The 18,540-nt window shown below is 38.4% G+C and overlaps 1 long non-coding RNA gene across 3 annotated transcripts in view; it reads left to right on the plus strand.

The window, feature by feature from the left end:
- The first annotated feature begins 4,610 nt into the window (after positions 1–4,610).
- LOC131277268 (uncharacterized) overlaps positions 4,611–18,540 on the plus strand; it is a 175,114-nt gene continuing 161,184 nt past the window's right edge. Inside the window, exons 1-2 of one of the 3 annotated variants that reach the window (XR_009184446.1) lie at positions 4,658–5,021; positions 11,631–11,942. This is a non-coding gene — a long non-coding RNA (uncharacterized lncRNA). Of the gene's footprint in view, positions 5,022–11,630; positions 11,943–16,247; positions 16,369–18,540 lie in introns of those variants that run through there. The other 2 variants (XR_011648016.1, XR_011648017.1) reach the window with 2 other exon arrangements.

Below are 18,540 nucleotides of genomic sequence, written 5' to 3' on the forward strand. Positions count from 1 at the left end.
CACATTGAAGTGAACTGGAAAGAGGATGGGGAGTGTAGCTTGGATACCTTTAACTCCAAATGGTTAGCAACCTGGGAAAAAACAAATTACTATAGACCTAGCAGTTGCTTGGTCTGTTTTATAAATTTCCTTTAATGTGGCCTGAAGCACCTACTTTTGTAAGTTATTCCTTGTTTTTCTCTCTTTTTACAAAATTGCTTGAGTGACACCGCATATCACAAATTTCTTAGTTAAATCTCTCTAGGCACCATTCTGAAATATAGCTCTTGAGATTCTCAAACTTCATTCAATCTTTTACATTCTTGTTTCTAAAACATTCTTAGTGTAGCTGGAAAGTTAACTCCTACATTAGAAAATGAAAAGTTTTCTTTTTATTATGAGACAGTTTATGCATCCTTTCAATACCATTATATTTGAGAGCTATATTAGGTATCAGGAGACCTGCTTTCTAGGCTTAGCTTGGCCATCTACTGGCTGTGTGACCTTGGACAAGCAAGTTAACTTCTCTCAGCCTTGGTTATCACATATAAAATGCGGATGTCAATAATTATCCTACCTACCTCACATGGTCATTGGGAGGATCTTGAGAAATAATGGATGGAAAAGAACTTTGCAAACTACTGCTCCATAAAAAAGGGAGGTATTAACCTTGTTATCTCCAATTACTCTTATTTTTTACTGCATCCTCTTTTGATTTTTCAATGAGGTAAAATATGTAAAAATGCCTGTGACAGCATAAGTTGCATGGTATTCATTCATTCCTCTTTTCATTTATTCTGAACCTATATATTGTACTCTTACTAAGTGCCTGGTTCTGCACTAGGGATATGTAGACAAGGATGAAATGGATCCTGTGCTCAAGAAGCTTATGTCAGTAGAAGATAAGAGACAAATAAGCAAAATGAATATGGTGTTTTTCACAGTTTGACCAAAATACTCCTAATGGCACAGGAGTGAGAACCTATGTCTCCAGAGAGTTTGAGACTTAATCTTTGTGTGTGTGTGTGGATATTGAGACTTAATCTTTATTAAGAAATTCATTTCCTTGAATTTTATCTTTAAAAAGTCTTACAAATTCCCAAGGAATCTACAAAAAAGCTCCTAGACCCAAAAAGTGAGTCTATCAAGTTACAGGATACAAGGCCTATGCCACAAATCTATTGAATTTATATATCCTAGCAAGGAGCAATTTGTAATCTAATTAAAAAACAACAAACCCGAGCATACAGCCATTTACAACAGTTCCCAAAATAAAATGCCTGTGCAAACTTAGAGGTAGAGCATGCTGGGAACCCTTGTTCTCTCAGAGGAAGTTATGCTGAGAGGAAAGCTCTTCAGAGGTGGCTAGTCAGAGAATGGCATGCTGGGTGCAGATTTGCTTTCAGAATAAAAGACTCGCTGGGAGGATCCTCTCCTGTAGAGACCCCTCAGGAGAGGAGTATGATAGTGTAAGCATGTTCTCAAAGCAAAGCCTGTGGGAGGAAGCCCTCCTAGGAAGAGGAGGTCACACCAGAACATGTTGGAAATGACTCATGCTAAGAGCAGGACATGAAGAGAAGTCTTGCAGGAAACTTGACCAGAAGGTGGCAAGGAGGGGTGACCATATCCTCCCAGAGCAGTGCATGCTGGGCTCAATAGGCCCCCTGGGTGGGGCAGGCTGAGAGGGCACACCAGGCTGGCCAGAGCCGGCAGGCGGGCTCGTGTGGCAGAAGACAACAGTTTCCGTTGTCCATTCACGAGCTCCTAGGGCCTCCCCAAGCACACGGAATCATGTGGAAAGTGTTCTTATTACCCACATCAGCTGAGTAGCCAGTGGTGGGCACTTCATTCTTGTGACTGCTGTGGTTGGCCACTCGATCCCGGGCCCCGGCTTAGTACCCAGGAGGTGGCTGGAGCTGGTGACAGTCACACTCTGGTGGCACTTGGAGGGCAGGATCTTGCTTCTGAGAATGGGGATGTAGCCGTCGGTGATGCTTCACTTCTTGAGATTAACAGGCAGTGGACGAGGCCAAGCCGGGAGGGGAATGAGAGCCCTTATCAGCACTCTTGCACCTCTGGAGGATGAAGATGGTGATGAGGGCAAAGAGAATCATGCACACTGCTGACCTCTGCTCTTTGTTGTAACTTCTCTTTCTCTGCTGAGGGGGAGGGGCTGGCATCTTGCAGGTGACCAGGAGGGCAAGCATGGGGGTGTCATATCACCCTCTCCCCGGGGAGGGCCCAAGCCTCTGGTGGCCCCCACGTGGGTGCCCTGGACTGCAAGTCCTAGCACAGATGCCTGATACCCAGGAGCAGGCCTGGGAGGTGGGCGGAGCATCCGGTTTCTTTCAATATATACACGTTTTCTTCCAAAGGCAGCCCAGAAAGCGGAGGTCATGCAGTGGTCTCATTTTTATCCCAGCTTTGGTTGATCCCTCTCGAGCTTCCTACTCACAAAGGAGATCACATTATCCTGTTCTCCAAATCTTTACACAGGCTTCTCCAGTTCTCATGATCAGGTTCAATCTTTTCACTCTCACGACTCCTCTAATTCTGATTGTTCGAACATTCAGCTTTCGTTTCTCCTACAACTTTCCCAACCTCTCTAATCCAAAAGTTAACTTGCTAAATTTCTACATGCCTTGGCCTAGGCTGTCGGCCAGCTCTCTCTGCCTTTGTTCTGGCTTGAATTGCTGCCTGCCAATCAGTAGAAGGCACAGACCTGTTAGACAGAGGGAACTTGGACAGAAGGACACTTGGCACGGCCCACACCCCTCAGCCTAGACAAATGACCTCTTGTTCTCCAAAGCTCTTGAGACACAAGGGGAAAAATAAGCTCTTCTGCTCTCTTTTTCCTATGATAGTCTCTTGGTCCAAACCTCCCCCTCCCCTTCCTTTCAGTCTTTTCCCCTTCCTTCCTCCTTCCCCAGTCCAGCCCTGTCCCATAGAAATATGATGTGAGCCACATTTGTAACTTTAAACTTTCTAGTACTTTACTCTTTTAAAAGAGTAAAATGAAACAGATGAGATTAATTTGAATAATATTTTTTATTCAACTCAGTATACCTCCAAGTATTATCACTTCAACAGGCAAACAATATAAAAAATTATCAGGTCATTTATATCTTTTTAAACAAATCATTTTTATTGATTCATACTAATAAAACATACAATTCATCCAAAGTGTATAGTCAGTGGTATTTGGTATAATCACATAGTTGTGCATTCATCACTTCAATCATTATTAGGGCATTTTCATTATTTCAATAATAATAATAAACAAAAACCAGACAAACAAGAAAATTCTTCACCTCTCAGTCTCTGTTTCCCCTGCTGTATATAACTGCTATTTCTGGCTATTCTTCATCACTAAATTTTTAAAATAAATCAATTTTATTGATATATATTAAACATACAGTTCATCCAAAGTGATAATCAATGGTATTTGTTATAATCACATAGTTGTGTATTCATCACTTCAGTCATTATTAGAGCATTTTCAGTATTTCAATAATAAAAAAAAAAAGAAAATTCCTCACCTCTCAATCTGTTTCCCCTGCTATAAACATCTGCACGCTGATGTTCATTGTATTATTCCATAGCCAAAAGTTGGAAACAACCCAGGTGTCCCTCAACTGATGAATGGATCATGTATATACACATGTTGGAATATTATGCAGTGGTAAGAAATGAAATCGTGAAACATATGACAACATGGATGAACCTGGAGGACATTATGTTGAGTAAAGCAAGCCAGACACAAAATGATAAATAGTGCATGACTGTGCTATTATGAACAAAATATATTACGTGAAATATGAATATGGGTAAAATTGCATATATAAGACCGTTTTTCTTTGAAGTTGAATAAATGGTTACTACTACAAGATGTTCATATCAGACCAAAAACCCCCACATTATAGTAAGTGGAGACCAGACACAGCGTACTACATACTGTATGATTCCATTTATATAAAATGTAAATATAAAACAATTTATAAAGATGAAATTAGATTAGTGGTTATGTAGGGTTGGGGAAAGAATGCTAAGGGGCGTGGAGTCTTTTTGGAGAAATGAAATTGTTCTAAAATTTTTTGAGATGATGAATGTACAACATTGTGATTATACTAAAACCCATTGATTATACGCTTTGGATAGGTCATATGGTATGTGAGCATATTTCAATAAAACTGCTTATAAACAAATAAATAATTGTGCAAGACTAGCCAGAAATAGCAGCTTTACATCCTTTTAACCGCCCAAAGTCCTTGAAACCCTTGGTGTGCTTGTTACACTCACGGAACATGAAAATCGGATTGGCTGCCTTCAAGCGCCAAAAAAACCACACTGGCCTAGCGGCCCCTGCGGCCTCCAGGAGGCCAGAAATGAAGATGGCGAGGCGGGAGCACCGCAGCTTTGGGACTGAGAGCGGCGTCAGAGAGAGCAAGCGAAACCGGTGGTCCTGAGACCTCACAGACAGCCTCTCCCCGTCCCCTACCCCATTTACCCGGGTTCTGCCAGGCAGCCTCGGCAGCCGGAAAGCACCCCGGCAAAAGACTGGTGGTGGGGGGCGGGGGGGGTGGTACGACAGAGCGGGAGGAAGGAGGCGTGGCGGGCGCCAGCACGCATGCGTACTTCCCGCGTTCACAAACCCGGTTCCGCGCGTTGGCACCTGTGTTCCCCGCTGGTATCTGTCCGGCCTGGCCAAGTGGCCTTCCCGGGAGTTCTAGTCCACACCCCCCTCTCCCAGCCGGTCTACAGTTCTTCCCTGTCGTTTCCACTTCTCCCTTTCCACTCGTCCCCATCTCGCCCGCGTGCGTCCCAGAGCACCTGAGCCGGCTCCCACAATGAGTGCTCATGGTTTCTGTGTGTGGGGGGTCAACCTAGGGCGCCCCTCGCCCGTCCTCGCCGGGGGGCAAGATGGCTGCTAGGGCTGAGACTGTTCCTGGGGCTTCGGGCCGCCCGTTGCACGACTACTACCTCCCCCGCCCCCTCCCGGGACTGGCTCCCGTCACGGACAGAGTGACTGCACAGCCGGCAAGGTGAGGACTAGAGGAAAGAAGGGAGATGTGCGGGGGCGGGGGGGCGGGGGCTTCAAGGGGGGCACGGGGCACACCAGGGCCGGGAGCTCTTCGACTCTGACCCAGAATGCCAGTGCTCTCTCTGTGGGTCTGTCTCATGCCCTTTCAATCAAGGAGCCTGAACGTCTCCCACTTGGTGGATTCGTTCTCAATTTTTCCGTGAACCCTCTTTCCGACCTTCTCGCTCCTCTGCCTCCCGCTCAGCTCCCCGCCTTTCCCGCGCGCTCTCAACTCCTCCTCCCTCCCCATGCCCCCTCCTCTTCCCTCTTCCTCTTGGCAGCTCCTCCCTCCTCATCCTCCGCCTTTTCAGTTCCTCCTTCCCTTCCTCCTTTTCAGCTCCTCCTCTGCCCCACCTGCTTACCGGAACCTTCTTTGATACTGTGCTACTTTCCCCCAAATTCTGTTCTCTGACTCCTAGGGAATTATTAGGACAGGCTGATTAAAACTTTTCTCTTTCATTCAGATCATTTGAATGTGAACTGTTTTGTCCATATTTATTGGGTTTCTTTAGTGAGCAGAGGAGGAAGCGGAAGAGTTGTCAGGATCTGAGTGTTTGAGGCTTTTTTTTGAGTATCAAATGTGACTATGCACGAAAAGTACTTAGGCACTTGGCACATAGTGAGTTTTCAATATAAGAGTAATGAGTATCATTTGTTTTCTTTAGGCAGAGTATTCTGGCACAGTTCTTATGTGTCCAACACCCCTCTCACCCCCTCACCCCGCGTGCCTTAATTTATCGACTCATTTCCTTGATAGCCTTGTTTTGGTAATTTTTAATTTGCCTCAATCAATTGAGAAGGTATTATATGAGTGGAGATTTATTTTCTGATTCTGAGGAACTTAATCTCTAGGGTATGTGTAGAGGGCTATTTTGGTAGATGACACTGCAAAATTGAGAGACAACTGTTTGGCGTGACTAGATTTTGCAAACTTGGAGGTTCTAGGGTTTTTATCCCCCTTTTTGTTTGTTTTGTTTAACTCAACATAATATTCTCAAGGTTCATCCATGTTGTCATGTATCTAGAGTTTTTTTTAAAGGCCAGTTCTAGTGCAGCATGCTCGTTCTTGAACCTTGGAGCTTGTGTTTGCCTCGGAGGAGTATTGACAGTAACGTTGTCCAACAGCTTGCCACACACACTGTAAAGGAAGAAATGGCATTCTTTTTATATTTTATATCTGCCTTTTCTCTGTTTGTGTTGAGTCATGGCTCTTTATTCTTTGTTTCAGTAGGCTTCCTAGCAAATTAACATGATCTTTAGCCATAGCAAATATCTGGAATTTCTTTTTTGTAAACTCTAATTTTACACTCTTACTTTCTTCCCTGTGTTCCCCTTTTTATTTTTAGATAGGATTTTCTGTCCTATGGCGAGTGTTGGGGATTGAATCCTGTTCCCCCATAAGGCAAGTTCAGGTCCAAACCCCTGGTTCTGTTGGTGTGGAGCCATTGGAAATAGGATCCCTTGAAGATGTTAATTTCAGGTTAGGTGTGGCCTACTTGAATAATTTGGGCTATAATCGGGATTACTGGAGTCCTTTATGCAGAGAACGAAATTCAGACCGAGAGAGAGGCTTTTGAGAGCAGACAGAAGCTGAAAGTCAAGGGAAAAACTGGAAGAGAAAAGAGAAGATGCTGTCATGTGCATTGCCATGTGACAGAAAAGTCAAGAACCAAAGATGCCCAGCAGCTAACCTTGGAATACAACAGTCTTGCAGATAATTGTCAGTAAACTCCCATTGTTTAAGCAGCAGCTGGAAAATTAAAACTGTGAGTCTCTCTCTCTCTTTTTTTGGCTAACACTTCAAACTTCCCTCATTCAGTGGGGTTCAACTCCTTGATTTTCCTTTTTCTTTTCTTAGTTTTTTATTTTTACTATTACAAAAACAGTAAAATTCATTGTAAAACAAGGTTAGAAAATTCAGATAGGCAAAAATAAAAGAAACACCAATTTCCAACAACTAGAGAATTACCACTGTAAATATTTTAGCATATATTTAGATTTCTTCTACACATATGCATTTTTTTACCAAAATAAAATTGCACTATACATGCTGTTTTGTAACCTGTATTTTTCAGTTAATAATCCCCATCTTTCCATAGCAATAATGTTTTATTTTACCTATTACCCAGTTCATAAGCAGATTTCCCCAACTATCCCCAAAATACCCAAACCAGAATCCAATCTAGGACCACAAATTCTGATTGTCATATATTTAAAAATTTTTCTGTCTTTTTAATTTTTGTGTGTGTGATCTATGTATCTTTTATTAATTTTAATTTTTTGGATTGTCATATTTTTATGTCTCTTTTAATCAAGTGCAGTCCCCCTTTTTCTTTAAATGACACCAAAAGGGGCCGGTCCAGTTGTCTTTTGGACTGCCTCTCCTTCTAGATTTGTCTCCTTGCTCCCTTGTGATGGCATTTAGGTTGGTTTAATGATTAAACTTTATCCCTTTGGGAAGTGTTTTGAACTTAAAGTATCAAAGTCCAGAGAGATGTTCATCCTCCTTGGTTGTGATGATCCACGTCTTAGAATAATATACATGGACACAGGTAGATAGATGAGAGATTTTCTCTGAGAACATCTCATCAATGTGTTCTTTAATCATAGACGTCTTCTCCCTGGAGAACACCAATATTTTCAGTTTTTGTGTGTGTATTTTTCTAGGGATTTTATGAATATATAAGCAAATATGTATTTGTATACTTTTTCTTTTTTTTTTACACAAATGGTAGCATATTCTCATCTTTCATGTACCTTGTTTTTTTCACTTAACAATATGGCTTGGAGATTGTTTTATATAATTGCATAAAGGGCATTCTCATTCTTTTTTAAGGTTGCATAGCATTTCTTTTCTTTCTTTCCTTTTTTTTTTTTTAGGAGGTACCAAGAATAGAACCCAGGACTTCATACATGCACAGGTGGCGCTCAACCGCTGATCTATACCCGCTCCTTGCATAGCATTCCATTATATGGATGCACTGTACTTTATTTACCCAGTTACTTAGTAATGTATATTTAGCCTGTTTACATTCTGTTAATATTACTGAACAATTCTGCTTGTGGGAATATATGTGTAGGATAAATTCCTAGGAATAGAATTGCTGGGTCAAAGAATATATGCTGTTAACAATTTTGATAGCTATTGCCAAATTGCTCTTTATGGAAGTTGTTCTAATTTACATTCCCATTTAGTATGTGAGAATGCCTATTCTCCACAGCTTGGCCAATGATGTATTATCATACTTGTGGATTTTGCTAATCTGATAGGTGAAATATTGTGTGCAGTGGTTATAATTTGAGTTGCTTTTATTAGAATGAGGCTGACAATCTTTTCCTGTAATTAAAAGTCATTCATATTTTCTTTTCCATGAATTTTTTTGCGTATATCCTTTGTCCATTTATCTATTAGGTTGAAAATTTTTGCTTTTACTGATTTGTGGGAAATCTTTAAAAGGGAAATTCTTCCCTTGCCTGTAACTTGTATGGTAAATGCTTTTTACATATTTGTAAGTTGCATTTTTGTTTTGACTATGGTAGATTTTTGTCATTTAGAAATATTTGTTTTTTATTCTAATTTATCATATTTTTATATGGCTTTTGAATTTTCTGTCCTGGTTTGGAAGGTCAGGATTACAAAGTAATTATCCCATGGTTTCTTCTAGTACTTTTATGGTTTACATTTTTAACATGTAAATAAGATTTCATTTGGCATATTTCCTGGTGTAATATATGAGGTGAGGATCTAACAACCCTTTTTCCAGGTTGCTGACCTTTTGTCATAATACCGTTTGTTGAATAATTCTTCTTTCCCCCACTTGACTTGAGAAGCCATCAAGGTTTAAATATAAATATAGTAAACTCTGATAACGTCTTTTAAAAGATATTTCAAATCTTATGCTGTTTTCCAATAGTGCTTTGTCAGTTTTGCTACTCTAGGATGTGAATTACTGTCCTTCTTAATTAATTGCTCTTCTTTTAGAAACTTTTGCCTTTTCATCTTTGTAAAGCTATTGCTGATACATTTTTTCCTAAAGATTTATTTTATTTATTTCTCTCCCCTTCCCCTCCATTGTCTGCTCTCTGTGCATTTGCTGTGTGTTCTTCTGCATCTGCTTGCATTACCGGTAGCACTGGGAAGCTGCATCTCTTTTTTTTTGTTGCGTCCTCTTGCTGCGTCAGCTCTCCGTGTGTGTGGGGCCACTCCTGGGCAGGCTGCACTTTTTTCGCGCTGGGTGGCTCTCCTTATGGGGCGCACTCCTTGCATGTGGGGCTCCCCTACGCGGGGGACACCCCTACGTGGGGGGACACCCCTGCGTGGCACAGCACTCCTTGCACGCATTAGCACTGCACATGGGCCAGCTCACCACACGGGTCAGGAGGCCCGGAGTTTGAACCCTGGACCTCCTATGTGGTAGGCGGATGCTCTATCAGTTGAGCCAAGTCTGCTTCCCTACTGATACATTTTTGCAATTACTAAATTTCTGATTAGATTTTACTAGGTGAAGATATGATTCTCTTATTTCACAGAGTTGTGGTAAGACTACTTATATTTGTTCCCAAACTTGATAATTTTCTGTGTTCTTCTTTAAAGTAATCTAACCATATGGTAAAACTAATAGCAGACATTTAATTTCTTTTTAAGCACCCTGTGGAATTTTGAAAAAGGACAAAGTGACTATCCAAGTTCTGCTGCTTTAATGGTTAAAAAATCAAATCTGGTTAACTATTTGGAACACAGCTAAGATCTGGGGAAGGGAACAAAAATGGCTAATGAAGAGCCAGAAGAGATGTTCATGTACTAAATCTCATGCTCTTAGATGCTCTTTTATTTATAGTTTTAATGAATCTGGTTATTTATTCCACGAATTGAAGGCCTGCTCCCTAGCAGATTAGGAAGAAAAAAAAAAGAATTAAAATGAGGAGGAGGCGTAATGACAGCTGACAGCCAGAATGAAAGAGACATAAAAGCTTTACAAACATTTAAGTTCTTTGGTGGGAGTGTGGAGGTGTGGATAGTCACCTATTGCCATTTAATTTGGGGGCAAATACCTCTTCTTGCCTCGTTTGATGCTGAGGATGTCACATTGTCAAAGCAGGTAAAATGATTGATGCTCAAAATGATCCTGACTCATCAGGGAAGGTTAGATTGTGATCTTTATGTTCTGTTCAAGATATGAAAGAATGAGGTGTATTTTAGGCTGTTAATTATAAAAATGGTGAAAATTATACAAGAAAAAAGTGCGTGTGCAGGTAGGTTTGATTATCTCAAGTTCTTACTGAGTTCCATGGCTAGAGGTGCTATATAAAGCCTCTTAAAATTGAACAGAGAATTTGGTGAATATGTGTGTTTTTCTGTTTAGCTTTCATCAAATTCTGAAAGGGTACTTTAATTAAAAAAAGAGTTAAGATCGGTTGAAGTGGCTCTCTCTGCCTAGAGGGGCTGGCACCAAATCTTGGTGTGCATTTCCATCTTTCTCTTCCATTTCTCAGCAAGCACTGTTCTTTCCCTCATTTCCCAAATAAATTCTTTTTACTGGCCTAACTAAAAAAAAAAAGAATGGCTGAAGTAGCTGAAAAATTTATGTATCCAGAGAACCCAATGATGCTAAATAAATGAAATGCTATGAATTTATAGCTATGGTTTGTTAAAAATTTATAGCTGTGCTGTGTTATAAATTTATAACTATATGGTTATAATTTGATGATAGCAATAGGCCCAGTTGCCTTTCAGTTATTTCATTATTTATTTTGAAAGTAAAATCTTATTTTACTTTGTGTAATTAATGAATGCTTTTTCCTTCTTTTAGTCATCAATAGCACTATTTGTAACGAGATAGGACTCAGTGGAATATATTCTACCTTACGAATGTGATATGTAATAGTAGTAAATTGTGTTAAATGTGCTTTAATTTTTTAAAGATAGCTATTGAAAGTCCTTAATATATTAGATCATATGGTAGTAATTTTGTAATAAAGGTTAACAGGAGAAAAAAGATTAATACAGAAAGTTCTCAATGTGAGACAAATGCTTAAAAAATAATTAGTTATAGCACTCTTATTTTTCTTTCTAAGGAAAACAAATGTCTGCTACATTTTGGACTTTAAATAAAATATCTAGGGAGTTTCAACTTATTTTTAAAACATAGAATAGGTGGATTTATACTAAGGTTTTTAGTGGATAAAGGTGCTTAGTTTAGTAGTGAGTAATTACATGATCAAAATGAACTGTGATCAACCATTTGAGAATAAAACAATGCTTTTTAGAAAAGAATGATATTAGTTTCTTTTGGTATTATTTCATTTCTTCTACTTAAGCAGAAATCAAGTCATATCTGATTTTTATTAAAATACCAGGTGAAAATGTAGGGTGTTAGTATGAGTATTTAAAATATTACAGAGGACTACCATTTATTTTATCTTCTCCTTAAGCCATTTTCTTTTCTTTTACTTCATTTATTTTATTTTTTTAGGTACTGGGGGCCTGGGATTAAACCCAGGATGTTGCATGTGGGAAGCTAGTGTTCCATGTGGTTTTTTCATTTGTTTTGCCTGTTGTTTGTTTTTTCAGGAGGCATCAGGAACCGAACCCAGGACCTCCCATGTGGGAGGCAGGTGCCCAACTGCTTGAGCCACACCCGATCTCTTCCTTAAACCATTTTAAATTCACATTTACTTAAAGGTAGTTATAATTTTTTTTTCACCTAGTGACCCCACTGATTTGTTTGTGTATGGAAATATGTTTGGGGGGGTACTTTCTTTTTTAAGATCCTCTTAGATCAGAACTGATAATTGCAGTTTCTAAATATCTTAGCTTAGAATTACTTCAAGCTTTAAACTTTTGTATTTTAATTTGGTCCAATAAAAATTACAACTATTTTGATTGAATGTCTTTTAATTGAGTTATTTAATATAGAAAACTTGCATTGATTTCAAAAAGTTCAGTTCAAAATGTGTATTCTTTTCCAAGGAAATGTAAAACAAAATCAAAGTGGGTTATCCTATGGTTTTGAATTGAAGGTAAAGAAATATTACTTACAAATTAACTTACCAGGTTCCCTGAGATATACATTTGTTTTATGGAGTAATCAATTTTTAAAAGATAAACTTTTTATTTACATGTATATGTTCATTTGTTCTATTGTTGTCACAATTTGAACCAAAGGTACTGTATCGTTTTATAAAACACTTTTATCTGTGGTATTTTACTTAACAGAATTTGCTAAAAGAGTGCAGTTCATCCACAAAACATTTTATTTTATTTTATTTTTTTACATTTTATTATTTTAATTGTAATTGTTCTTTTTTAAAAATATTTATTTATTATTATTATTTTTTAATTACATTAAAAAAAATATATGAGGTCCCATTCAACCCCACCGCCCCCGCCCCCCACTCCCCCCACAGCAACACTCTCTCCCATCATCGTGATACATCCATTGCACCTGTTAAGTTCATCTCTGAGCATCACTGCACCCCATAGTCAATGGTCCACATCATAGCCCAGACTCTCTCACGTTCCATCCAGTGGGCCCTGGGGGGGATCTACAGTGTCCCGTAATTGTCTGTGAAGCACTGTCCAGGACAACTCCACGTCCCGAAAACGCCTCCACATCTCATCTCTTCCTCCCGTTCCCCACACCCAGCAGCCCCCATGGCTACCGTTCCCACACCCATTCCACATTTTCTCTGTGGACATTGGATTGGTTGTGTCCATTGCACACCTATGTCAAGTGAGGGCTTAGATTCCACATGGGTACTGGATGCACTCTTCCCGCTTCTAGTTGTAGACACTCTAGGCTCCATGTTGTGGTGGTTGACCTTCTTCAACTCCATGTTAGCTGAGTGGAGTAAGTCCAATAAGTCAAAGTGTAGGATGTAATTGTTCTTAAGGTCTTATCCATCCTACAGATTTAAGGACATACAATTTATAATGTTATTTGGGGGCAAAGAGGCACCTCACTCTTCATTCTTTAAAATATTTTGAAACAGAAATTGAATTATATTCCCTTTAAAATTAATTAATACCATATATTTTAACTATATTGGGAAGTTCAGTTTTTTCCTCCTTGTCAGTTACTATTATTCTAAGTCCTGTGGAATCATAAGCCTAAACTTAGGCTAATTTCCAAATATTAAAAAAAAAGTATAGAATAATTTTTGTCAAGAAAGTTTATATGTTATGATGGAGGGAATAGTTTAGTAATGCAAAGGTGCTATCAGGCTTTAAACTTTTGTTTGCTTAGTTTTGTGTAATTTGAAGTTTAACCCTGAAAATTGTCTTTTTTTTTAAGATTGTGATTACCTGCATGAAAAATGTCAAGAGCAGTACCATGAGCATTTTTCATAATGAATTCATAATTACCAGAGGTTAGGCAATCTAAACACAAATATCTAGTGAGGTCTCTTAATCATAATTAGATAACATCCTGGGTCATATTTTTAGAAATGTCTACTTTTACCAGTGGAGGGGCTAGATAGGTTACTAAGATTGATTTCTCTTTGCTGATTTTTTTTTTTTTAAACTTGGGGGAGCAGATGTAGTTCAAATGGTTGAGTGCCTGCTTCCTATTTACAAAGTCCTGGGTTCGATCCCTGGTACCTCCTAAAAACAAACAAACAAATGAAAAACAAGCTCTCATTGGGGAGCAGATGTAGCTCAGTAGTTGAGTGCCTACTTCCCATGTATGAGGTCCTGGGTTCAATCCATTACCTCCTTAAAAAAAAATCTTACTTAAACCTCTACTCTTTTTAGCTTTGACTTTGTCAAAGACTCTAGGGAGAAAAGACCTTCTGGAAATCTTGGATATTGACATCAGTATAATCCACAGAGCTTATTCATTTTTCACTAGTTTTACATGCACTTATTTTTGTGTGTGTGTAGTTCTATGCATTTTTATCAGCTGTGCAGATTCACAGTTAAGATACAGAATACTTCCATTACCACAGGGCTCACTTATGCTGCTGCTTTATAGCTATTCCATCCTTCTCCCCCTATTCTTTATCCCTGGTAAACACTAATCTGTTCTCAATTACTTTAAAGTTGTTATTTCATTAATATTATAGAAATGGAATCATATAGTATATAACCTTTTGGGATTGTTGGTTTTTTTTTTCCTTTGCTCAACAAAATTCTCTTGAGATCCATCCAGATTGTTGCATGTATCAATAGTTTATTCCTTTTTATTGCTGAGTCATGTTCTATGGTATGGATGTCCCTGTTTGTTTATTCACTCTGCTGGAGGACATTTGGATAATTTTCAGTTTTGGGCAATTATAAATAAGATTGCTATGAACATTTTATGTGTAGTTTTATTTGTGCAGGTCAGTTTTCATATTTCTGGGATAAATGCCCAAGAGTGTGATTATAGGGCCATATGGTAGTTGCATGTTTAGTTTTGCAAAGAAACTTGCCATACTGTTTTCCAGAGTGACTGTATGATTTTACATTCCCATCAACAATAAATGATTGATTCAGTTTCTCTGCCTCCATGCCAGCATTGGTGGTTTGGTTTCACTCTGTTTTATTTTAGCCATTCTGATAGGTATGTAGTAATATCTCATTGTGGTTTTTATTTTCATTTTTCTAATGGCTAGTGCTGTTTATCAACCATCTTTGCATGTGCTTATTTACCATCTATATATCCTCTTTGGTAAAATGAATCCTCTTTTTCCCATTATCTAATTGGATTGTTTGTATTTTCATTGTTAGGTTTTCAGAGTTCTTTGTATATTTTTAGATTCTAGTCCTTTGCTGCCACTCAGGTTGGCAAATAGTTTCTCCCAGAATGTAACTTGTGCTTTTGCCCTCTTAGGAGAGTTTTTCACAAAGCAAAAGTTTTTCATTTTGATGAAGGTCAATTATCAAGTTTTCCTTTTATGGATTTTTATTTTGGTGTCAAGTCTAAAACTTTTTGCAGAGCCCTAAATCCTAAAGATGTTCTCAGATGCTTTCCTCTAAAAGTTTTATTGTGTCACTTTATACCTTTAAGTCTGTGATCAATCTTGAATTAATTTTGCATAAGGTGTGAGGTTTAGGTTGAGGTTTTCTCTCTTTCTCTTTTGTGTGTGTGTGTGTGCCTAAGGATGTCCGGTTGCTTCAGCATCATTTGTCGATAGAGCTATCCTTCTATTGAATTGCTTTTGCACCTTTGCAAGAAATCACTTGGGCAAAGTTTGTGGGTTGGTTTCTGGGTTCTCTACTGATCTGTTCTATTGATCTGTGTGTCAGGTATTAGCCTTTTGATAATTAAAGTTGCACACAAAACCTTTGAGGAGTCCCTTTGTCCTAATGGAAAAAAGTGTACCTTACCAAGAAACCCTGTCCCTTCAACTGAAGAAACTTGAGGGTGTTGCTCAACACAGCTGCCAATGAGGAATTTTTTTGGTATTATTTGTATGATCTCAGGACATGAGGTACTAAATAGGATGAATTGTACTCTTTCATCTCTGCTTATTTTTGCTCAGTATTTCCTGGTTACACTAATACCTTCTTTTGAGAGCCAGCCCTCATAAACAGGAAGTTTTGCATTAAAAGTATCAGAAATATTTTAGTATCACTTTTTTGTGATAACAGGTATATTATGATATAATTTACATACCTTACAATTCAACCATTTAAAGGGTACCATTCCGTGGTTTTTAGTAAATTCACTGACTTGTGCAACCCTCACCACAGTCAATTTTATTATCACTTTTAAGTAATAAAGTCTTTTTTTTTTTTAAGGAGGTACCAGGAATTGAACCTTGGACCTTGTACATGAGAAGCAGGTGCTCAGCCACTGAGCTACACCTGTTTCCCTATAAAGACTTATATTAGGGTAATTTTTAGGAAGCTAAGTGGATTTTATATCCCACCTTGTATATTATTAAAGAAGGCAAATTCTTATATTCAGTAGTTAAAGCATGGTGTGTGTGTGTGATAGTTTGTGTGTAGTGTGAACATTTCAGGTATGAATTGAAGCTTAGAGTAGATCGTGTTGAGAATGATGGCATATTCAAGTCTTTGAAGAAAAGTTTTATAAAATAAAGATTATAAAGATTATAAGATAATGTAACCAAAAATTGATAAAAGTGTACAGTCTAAAATATAAACCATAAAAAAGATAAAGTGCTTATTTTGTGACATTTGATTTATAACATTTAGTCAAATCTCTTAAGATTTTAAAATGTTTTAACAGGTCTTTTTTTAAACAAAACAGAAGCATATATAAAAGTTTGTGTAAAATCTTAGGATCCATCAAATAATGATGAAAAGAACAAGCTGATTTTTTTGAAGAAAGGAATGCAACTGATCTGTCCATATACTGGTAGGTTTGGCATCTGAAATAACATGACTTAATTTTTAAATTCCTTTCAGAAGTATTTTTAATAGACATTTGAAGTTGTATGCTATTTTTTGTGACTTGATTTTAATTTAAACCTAAGTGGATGATGATATTATTGCTTGATGTGAAGTGCTTTATAACGCTCTTATTTAAAACGTATTTTTACTTAGAATTATTGAGAATATGCTGGTAATGTGGTGTCGTGATATGGAAGACTAAAAAAAGTACTGTATACCAGGATTTCCGATAGGATATTTTATCACTCAAAGTGGCATTTCAAAAGATGCTTGCATTATTAGTGTAAGTGTTGAGAACTTACTATTGAAATATGAGGATGTTGTCTCACCATTTGCTTTCTGTTATTGTCAATTAGCCAACATTAATGGGATATCTACCATCTTCTAAGCTTTGTGCTAGGTGTTGGGGATACAAAGACAAGTAGACATGGTCCCCATTCTCTTGAAGTAGGGAGATAGACATGTAAACAAATCAATACAATAAAATGTGATATGATAAGAGATAAGGGCAATGGGATATAATGGAGGGGGTGAAAAAGTATTTGTCAGGCAGATGGGTGGGTGAGAATTTCTAGCAGATAAATCAGCGTGATCTAGGACTTAGAAGTGTGAAACAGCATGCCATGATTATGGGACTGTGAGTAGTTGAGCAAGTCTGTGTTAAGAGGTTTGGGGCTTGCTTGGGGAGTGCAGCAAAAGGCAAAGCTAGGAAGTGGGTAGGCAGAAGCCAGGTCACAGAGGGAGGTCCTATAAGGAAAATAGCATTGTATGCCTCTTATGTGCCAGGAATATTATTATATTACTGTACATGCTGTACATTACTGTATATGACTGATTTAATCCTCAGAACTGCCTTGCTCCTAGGATCTACTACTGCCATTTTACAGATGTGGAAACAGACTCTCAGGAAGAGAGTAGGTTCATGCAGCTAGAAAGTGGCAGAAGGGGGACTCCAATTTGGATCTTTTTGACTTTGAAGTCCCGATGATGCTGTGTTTGAAATCTGTCTTGTGGTTCTCAAACTTTTCTGCTGGGCCCTAGTGTAACAGAAAGGTCTCTTGGAAGCTAAAGAAGAGCTGAGTGGGCATGGTAGAGTTCAAGCAGGGTGGCTCTGTTTTTTTATTTATTTTTTAACCATTTTTATGACTCTGCTTTTAATCTGTTTTATATGTGGAGATGGAGCATGAGCAATGTTCATAATCATGTTGGATGAAATCCGCCAGACACAAAAGGATAGATATTGTGGGATTCCACTTACATGAAATACCTAGAATAAACAAGTTCATAGATACAGAAAGGAGATTAGAGGTTACCAAGGGCTGTGGGGAGGGAGAATGGGGTACATATATTTTTAAAATTTTTTAAATTTTTCAAATTGAAAATATAAACAATAATTTTAAAAAAAGTTGAATAAAAACATACATTTCTCAATTAAATGTATTGGATACATATACATTTTTTTCGAATCATACAATATATTACACAATGTATTTGGTTCATAGTAACACTATCATACAGTAGTTATCCTTTTGTGTTTGGTTTGCTTTGCTCAACATAATGTCCTCCAGATTCATCCATGTTGTCATATACTTTTTTTTGAAAGATTTATTTTATTTATTTCTCTCCCCTTCTCCCCCAACTGTCTGTTCTCTGTGTCCATTTGTTGCGTGTTCTTCTCTGTCTGCTTCTATTGCTGTCAGTGCCACGGGAATTTGTGTTTCTTTTTGTTGCATCGTCTTATTGTGTCAGCTCTCCATGTGTGCAGTGCCATTCCTGGGCAGACTGAACTTTCTTTTGCACTGGGCAGCTCTCCTTATGGGGCACACTCCTTGCACGTGGGCCAGCTGCACACGGGTCAAGGAGGCCCGGGGTTTGAACCGCGGACCTCCCATGTGGTAGATGGACACCCTATCCACTGGGCCAAGTCCGCTTCCCATACACTTTTTTTTTAACCTTTTTTATAAAAGATTTATTTCTCCCCCCCAGTTGCCTGCTCTCTCTGTCCATTCGCTGTGTGTTCTTCTATGACCGCCTCTATCCTTATCAGCAGTACTGGGAATCTGTGTTTCTTTTTGTTGCATCATCTTGCTGTGTCAGGTCTCCATGTGTGTGGTGCCATTCTTGGGCAGGCTGCACT

Source organism: Dasypus novemcinctus, chromosome X (assembly GCF_030445035.2).
Source record: "Dasypus novemcinctus isolate mDasNov1 chromosome X, mDasNov1.1.hap2, whole genome shotgun sequence".
In the NCBI taxonomy this organism is placed as follows: Eukaryota; Metazoa; Chordata; class Mammalia; order Cingulata; family Dasypodidae; genus Dasypus; species Dasypus novemcinctus.